Below are 7,796 nucleotides of genomic sequence, written 5' to 3' on the forward strand. Positions count from 1 at the left end.
GTGATACTTGTTTCCTTTCTCAAAGCATCTCAACGATGATCTCATGTTGCTAGTTGTAATTCATTCTTTCTTGTGATACTTGTTTCCTTTCTCAAAGCATCTCAACGGATGTAATTTTTTACTACCGCTCCAGAGCGGTACTACCGCGGCTCCTACAGCGGTAGTACCGCTCCGGACCAGAAAACTCGTCCCAAGTCCTGCGGAGGTAGGCACGGAAGTATTTTTTTTGTACCGCTTACAAACAGTAGTACCGCTACCATTTGCAGTAGTACCGTGAGGTTGAGCGGTAGTACCGTGAGGACGAGCAGTAGTACCGCTCCGGCGGTTCTACTGGTCTTTTGCCTCCTCGCTGTTGTTTTTCAAAGGGGTACTACCGCCCTAGCGGTAGTACCTCTCCTTGGAGCGGTAGTACCGCTCTGTGCGGGCTGTGAGCATAACGGTTGGATTTTCCCCCACCTATAAAAGGGGGTCTTCTTCCCCATTGAACTTTATCTCTTGAGCTCGTGTTCTTCCCCATTGTTGACCTTCTTCGAGCTTGCTAACTCTCAATCCCACCAATGATTCTTGCTAGTTCTTGAGGGAAAAGAGAGAGGAGATCTAGATCCACGTTTCCACCAATCACTTTCTCCTCTAAGTGAGGGGAACCCCTTGGATCTAGATCTTGGAGTTCTTGGTGTTCTCCTTCTTGTTCTTCCTTTCATTTTCCTCCCTAGCATTAGTTGCTTTGGTGGGATTTGGGAGAGAAGGACTTGGGCACTCCGTGGGCCCTTGCCATTGCATTTGGTGTATCGTTTTGAGTTCTCCACGGTGATACGTGGAAGTTTCAAGTTGAGAAGCTTATTACTCTTGGCTGCTTGGTACCATTGAGCTTGTTCCTCTTGGGTGCTTGGGCGCCCTAGACGGTTGGTGGTGTTCGGAGCTCAATCATTGTGGTGTAAAGCTCCGGGCAAGCGTCGGGGTCTCCAATTAGGTTGTGGAGATCGCCCCGAGCAATTTGACGGGTTCCAGTGACCGCCCCCAAGGGTTGCCAAAGTGTACGGGTTCGGTGACCGCCCCGAAGGGTTGCCATTTGTACGGGTTCGGTGACCTCCCTCAAGGGTCCCTTAGTGGAATCACGACATCTTGCATTGTGCGAGGGCGCGAGGAGATTACGGTGGCCCTAGTGGCTTCTTGGGGAGCATTGTGCCTCCACACCGCTCCAAACGGAGATTAGCATCCGCAAGGGTGTGAACTTCGGGATATATCGTCGTCTCCGCGTGTCTCGGTTATCTCTTACCCGAGCCCTTTACTTATGCACTTTACTTTGTGATAGCCATATTGTTTCTTGTCATATATCTTGCTATCACTTAGTTGTTTATCTTGCTTAGCATAAGTTGTTGGTGCACATAGGTGAGCCTAGTTGTCGTAGGTTTTGTGCTTGACAAATTAACTGCTAGGTTTATTCCGCATTTGTTCAAGCCTAAACCGTAATTATTTTAAAGCGCATATTCACCCCCACCCACTCCCCCCCACCCCCTCTAGGCGACATCCACGATCTTTCATAAACCCCTCCCAAAAGAAAGCCTATGTGTGTCATTGTAACACCGTGGTCACCCCTGTTTCTCAAGGGGATATTCATAAGTAAGGTGCTCTTTCCTACAAGTTTTATTTGTAGGGTACAAAAATAATTTGCTATCCTTCTTTACATTTTGCTTAAATTCATTTTCTTATCAAAGATATGATGCGGGAGTGGCATGGTCCACCGAGATCGGTTGGGCTCCGTGTTTTTCTCTGCTTTCAACTACTTACTGAATTGCAATGTGACCCCATCGAGGCCAAACTTCTAGCGATTAAGGGCCTGTTTGGGACTGCTCCGCTTCACAAAAACCGGTTTCGCTCCACTAAATTTACTTTGGAGCAGTTTCATCTAGAAGTTGTAGTACTATTAGAATGTTTGGCTGCCATCTAGCTCCAGCTTCAAGAATGAGATATTTGGTGGAAAGAATCTGTTTGATTGATTGAGGGGGGAGAAACGAAGGGGTATCCACTTACTGGTGGCAGTGGTGGGTAATTTTCACCCAACTCCAGCTTCTAGAGTTTTTTAGAGCACCCCCTGAAGAGCTTCATAAAAAACTGGGAGTTGTACACCAGATTCTAGTTTTTTTGCGGAGCGGCATATTGTGGAGCTACCCCGTTTGGCTTGTGTTTTCTGGAGCGGAGCTGAATTTGAAGGAGCAGAGTAGTCCCAAACAGGCTCTAAGGAAGGTTTGATGCTTGCTCTTCAATAGAGTCGGCTCCCAATTGTCGCTGAAACAGATTGCCTACGAGTCATGAGTACGCTAAAGAAAAAGGAATTTGGATAGATTTTTCTATGGTTATATTGTTCCTAGGATTAGTTTGCTCATGGAACAACAAAATTCTTGTATTACTCATATTCGTCGCACTCAGAATGATGTAAGCCATTTTATGGCAAATTATGGCAGAACCACTCGGTGCACCGTTGTGTGGATCGGATTGGCCCTGACGAAGCCGTTAGACTTTGTAAGAACTATGGTAGCCATGGTACCTGAGTAATACAAGTATTTTTCTCAGAAAAAAATGCTAGATGTTGCTCAGTTTTTAAAGACCAATCAAATTGCATGGCAAATTTCCTTCTGATATATGCTTCTCTTCATTGGCGGCGGCTGTTGTTCTGTTGCGCTGGTTCTATTGGGCTTTAGCACAAAGACTTCTTGGCTGTCTACTGCAACAATGTTTTCCCGGCTTCAGTGATAGAGGTGTGATGATATCGGCGCGCCTTCGGCTCGCTCTAGTGTTTGTAATCGTCGCTAGGTGGTCGATGGACATGGCTCATGGATGTAAATTTTACTTGTAGTGTTTTTTTATACTGCCTTGACAGGTGATGAATAGGTCGGAAGTTTTTCCCGTAAAGAAAATTGCATGACAAATTCTCGCAAAAAATAATGGATTTTATACAAATCTTATGTCAGGTTCTTAATCATGTAAATTCTTAAGTTTTTATGACAAATTATATTGTTAGGAGCATAGCAACTTTTCAGCAGATTTGCCGTGGTTGAAAATTCGAGATTACTGAAAAATAATTGCATGACAAATACAACGCTTGAGACTTGCATACTGCTTGGCCCCGTAATACACATATTCCTAGAGGGCTTATGGCAAACCACGCTGATGCAGAGGGGAGAAAAATCTCCTCCCTCTCCTACCTCCTCTTCGGCGAGGCTCCGACTCCACAGGCCGTGTTGGCTGGAGACGATGGCGACGAAGGGTGTGTCATACGTAACGGCGACGCAATTCGTGTCCATGGTCTGCAACCCCCGTGTCGCCATCATCGAGTCAGGTAAGCACCAATCCGCACGCCATCTTCGCGCGCCGGGGAGCACGAGCAAGAGGCTATCGAGGGTGGTTGTTTGGGGTCTCTGCATGGAAAACACAAGGTTGAGACTTCCACACTCCTTAACTTTAAAATAGGAAAACACTTCGGGTTTGTAAGAAAGGCTTTTTTCTTCACAAATAGACAAATTTCCATTCCATCACTATTAAATCATGTTTAGTTTTTATTCTCAATGTAGAACTAACCAAATGCAATGCATGAAAGAGTATTTGAGAGGTATTTCAGGACTGTCACCAAATGCAATGTAGAACTAACCAAATGCAATGCATGAAGGAACTAACTAAGTATCATGTTGGTGGCTCCTCTTATGTTTGGTCGTAGAAATGCGCCATATGGACCAACGACGACTGAGATATACCAAAGGTGAGCTTTCCCTTTTTTGGGGAAGCACGGCTGTGTTTTTCCCTTTCGAAAACTCAAGCAAGGTTGTGCTTTGTTTTCCTTTTTTCAGGAAGGACAGTTGTGTGTTTCCCTTTTGGGAAGAATATTTGGCTTCTTGTGCAAGCACAAAAGTAGAATTGTGTTTTTTCATTTCGGGAAGAAGAGTTGTCTTGTCAAAAAGCGTTGCTTCCCGATTTTTTTTCCACAAAACATAGGGAAAACTGAAAAGAGAAAAAAAAAACAAAATAAAGCCCAAAAACGCGCAGAAATAAAAAAAAATCCCAATGATGCGCCAGCGCGCGACACATGGCGGTGGTTGGATGCACCACTTGGCCAAAGTTCAGTGTGGTATGTGCTATTTTTTATTTGTTTATTTGTTGGTTTTTCATCCAAAACACAGCTATTATTTTTTGGAGCTGAATATTTTTAAAACTTTTAAAAATGGAAATATATATTTTAGAAAATAGTTTGGTGTGTGTTACATAAAAAAAGTTCAGTACATATTAAAAAAAGTTCAGCTTACACTGAAAGAAATGTTAAGTGTTTATTAAAAATGTTCATCGTATAATTTAAAAAGTTCAATATATATTATAAAATGTTCAATGTATCTAACATAAATATGCATCATACATTGCAAGAAAATGTTTAGTGCGTATTTATAAAATGTTCATCATATATTAAAAACTATTCACCATATACTAAAAAACAATTCCACTGTATATTATGAAACCTATATAAAACAAGAAGTGTGCAAAATAAAAAAACTCAATATCCCAAAAGGAGATAAAGGGAAAATAAATCTGAAACAAAAAAAAGTACACACACGAAAGAAACGTAAAAAGGAAACAATCAAAAAAAAAAATAGAACAACGAAAAAGGCTGGTCCATCTGAAGGCTAGCTTCAGCAAAGCATATACTATATACCGCCCACGGGTGGTATGTAAGATTGTCCCAGGCCACACATTGTCGGCCCTGTTGCTGCAGTTCAGGTGCAACCGACTGGGTTGAAGTCGCAGAAAGTTGCCTCTCTCTCTGCCATCTATTGTTGATGTGGCCCACCACTGCTTGGTGGGCCTACCTTGCTTGGGATGCCGACATGGTTAGGACTACTCACCAAGTTATTTTTGTTGTACGCAGTCGCTTCATTTGTGGTTTATGCCACGCCAAATGGAGTATCAATCGTTGTCAAAGGCGCGTGTATGCGGTTGGAGCAGCTGACTATGGAGATTTTATCCAACATGGATAACAACATAATCTCCGGATCGATCCACCACCTTCTTCGACATAGCCATAGGAGTTTCTTATTTTTTCTGAGGCTGACATAGGCATAGGAGTTGGCCTCATATGACTCTACTCTCGCCGATATGTTGGTTTTTTTGTCAAACCGTTAGTGTTTGGCTGTGTATACTATAGTTATGCATATGCCTGATGTTGCAGTGATTCGTATCCGCTTCTTGCTATATTTTAAGTTAATAAAAGCGCCTTTAATCAATAAAATAAAACTCCCATGTTTCCCCTGAAAACAAAATCTATCTTTGTGTGGTGTATGTGTATTATTTCGAGCATGCTGCGTCAACGCGCGTTTCAATTGAAAAGGACTTTTGCGTTGTTTTTCTATAGTAAAAGCGAAAGACACATTTTGCATTCACCAATTGACACTTTGGCCGAGTGGTTAAGGCGTGTGCCTGCTAAGTACATGGGCTCTGCCAGCGAGAGTTCGAATCTCTCAGGTGTCGATTTTCTTTTTTCGCTTTTTCACCTTATAAGGAAGGTTCTTTCCCCACTTGGATGAGCATGAGAACAAGAAGGACATCCACGCGCGCTCCTCTCCGCCGCCCGCCACGGCACGCCACGCCACGCCACGGGTTGCGGGAATGAGCCGAGCCGATGTCTAAATTTTTGCCACGCACTACGGGTATATGAAAGGTCACTCGGGAGCTGGAAAGTTTTTGGTGTAGTGGATACTGAATACGAATGCTGCACCCTTCGGCTGTTGCCTCTTCGTTTCGTCTCTCTTGTTCTCTTCGGCTCCTGGCGCAGCCTTTCACCTTCTTCTCCTATGCCTATAAAAGGGAGGTCGCTCCTCTCCAGAGATATACAATAGAAGACTCTCTTCCTCTTTGCCACAAAGTTCCTGAGCACTACGATGCTGCTATGATCTTCCCAATCCTAGCTTGCGGCGTGCACCGCAGGTCGGGACAGTAGACCTCTGAAACTCCACCTCTTTGAGTCATGTACGGGAGAAGGGTGATAAGTTTTTTGGGGAGCGCTCAGCGCGACTACTGACTTCTTCGTCACGGACGCCGCAGACTCCGACGACTACTTCCCTGACGATGTATTCTTCCCCGACGTCGACAACCTCGTCGACGACATGGCTAGCAAGGACACCAACCCCAAGACCGGTGCTTCTGCTCTAGTTCCCGATGCTTCTACTTCCGTTCCGTATGTTCTCATACTCTTTATGTTAGAGGTTATACCGCAACTTCTTGCTCTAGTATCTGTTCTAGATGTGTTCCGTTCTAGTTCATATATGCAGATGCTACTTACCCTCTCTGTCAGTTTACATGATTTACTTTATCTCTGCTATATTAGTCAGGTGTTATCTAGTATTTCCATTAATAAAATTATTCGGTAAATTGCTAATATTTCCAACAATTCATAGGCAGACAAAGAGAGCGGGCGTGAAAAGAGGGAGAAGTAGAAGCGTTACAACATTTCTCTTATGACCAGAGATATCGACCATTAAAAGAGAGGGTTCCAACAATTTCCAGGAAGACACGGAGACTTGGCGTTAGAAGCGGGGGAAGTGGAAGCATTACAACATTTCGCTTGTGGACACAAAGATCGACTGGTAAAAGAGAGTGTTATAACAATCTGCAAGCGGACAGAAAGAGCGTGCATTAAAAGAGGGGCAAGCGGAAGGGTCACAAAAATTCGCATGTTAACACGAAGAGCAATCTCTTGCGACCTTATATGCAATCAGAAAAGAGACGTGGGAATGACGTGCAACCGTCGCCTTTTCCACACTTGCAAGTACGTGAAGCCACCCACCCATGCCCCTTATCGGATACCGGGTTTCTATCAAAGGGACCAACATACCAACATAGAGGGAGGGAGTACAACAATCTGCCTTCGAAGATCCAACGGAGCGGCCGTTTGTTTTGATTACACTACCAATAGGTTTCAAGGGGAAAAAGAGGGTACAAACAGAAATAGATCTTGCCAATCATAGTTGTATTGATCATAGCTGGTAAATTCAAAATATTTTCTTCAGTTATGATATAGCATTGGTAGATGCCAGGGTGGCTCTCCAGGTTCGACATTGCGTTGAAGCAACACCACTGATTTGGCTAGAACACACTTGCCTATCAAGAAACCGAATGAACTCCACCTTAAATCATATATTTGGCAGATCTTGCGGAAAATCAAAATCTAAGTTGGTAACCATTAACTATAACATTGGTGTATTTTTAGTAGTTAATAGTCACATTGTGTGAAGTGTGGCAGTTATGTCAAGCTATTTCATATGTAATGACATAACTAGTAGATCCTTCTTGTGAAGAACTCAAATCTCAATGATTGATCATTTAATTATTAATACAATTTCACTTTCGGACCTCAAATAAGCAATAGAAAATGTAAAACAAAAGCAGCACAACTCCGTTTACTGGTGGCGTAATGGAGATCAACAGTGTTATTTGAACCGTGACATTGGTCACAAAATTGTGCATTAGTCGGAAAGACGGAACTTGAATGTGTACGCGGAGATTGTTATTCATCTATCATGAAGATATAAGTTGAAGGAGGTAAATATGGGAGTGAGAGGCACAATACATTCTCAAATAACGAAGGGGCACAAGACATGCTAAAAGATACCCCCTTCGTGGAGAGGCACAATACATTCTCAAATAACGCGAGAGACGCGCGCGCGCGCACACACACACACGTGGAGATGCACGCCGTCTGTTGTTCTTGGAAATCCTAATTCGCGATTGATTGGGCATGCAGGAGAAAGCCCTTGTGT

General features: G+C 43.5%; 1 protein-coding gene and 1 non-coding gene across 2 annotated transcripts in view; both read left to right on the forward strand.

The window, feature by feature from the left end:
* The window catches only part of LOC119293063 (calcineurin B-like protein 1), a 25,961-nt gene that overhangs the window by 14,386 nt on the left and 3,779 nt on the right, over nt 1-7,796 (forward strand). The window lies entirely within an intron of this gene.
* Nucleotides 5,427-5,508, forward strand: TRNAS-GCU. Its single transcript has one exon. It is a non-coding gene; the product is annotated as a tRNA-Ser (tRNA).

This window comes from Triticum dicoccoides, chromosome 4B, assembly GCF_002162155.2.
Source record: "Triticum dicoccoides isolate Atlit2015 ecotype Zavitan chromosome 4B, WEW_v2.0, whole genome shotgun sequence".
Classification (NCBI taxonomy): Eukaryota; Viridiplantae; Streptophyta; class Magnoliopsida; order Poales; family Poaceae; genus Triticum; species Triticum dicoccoides.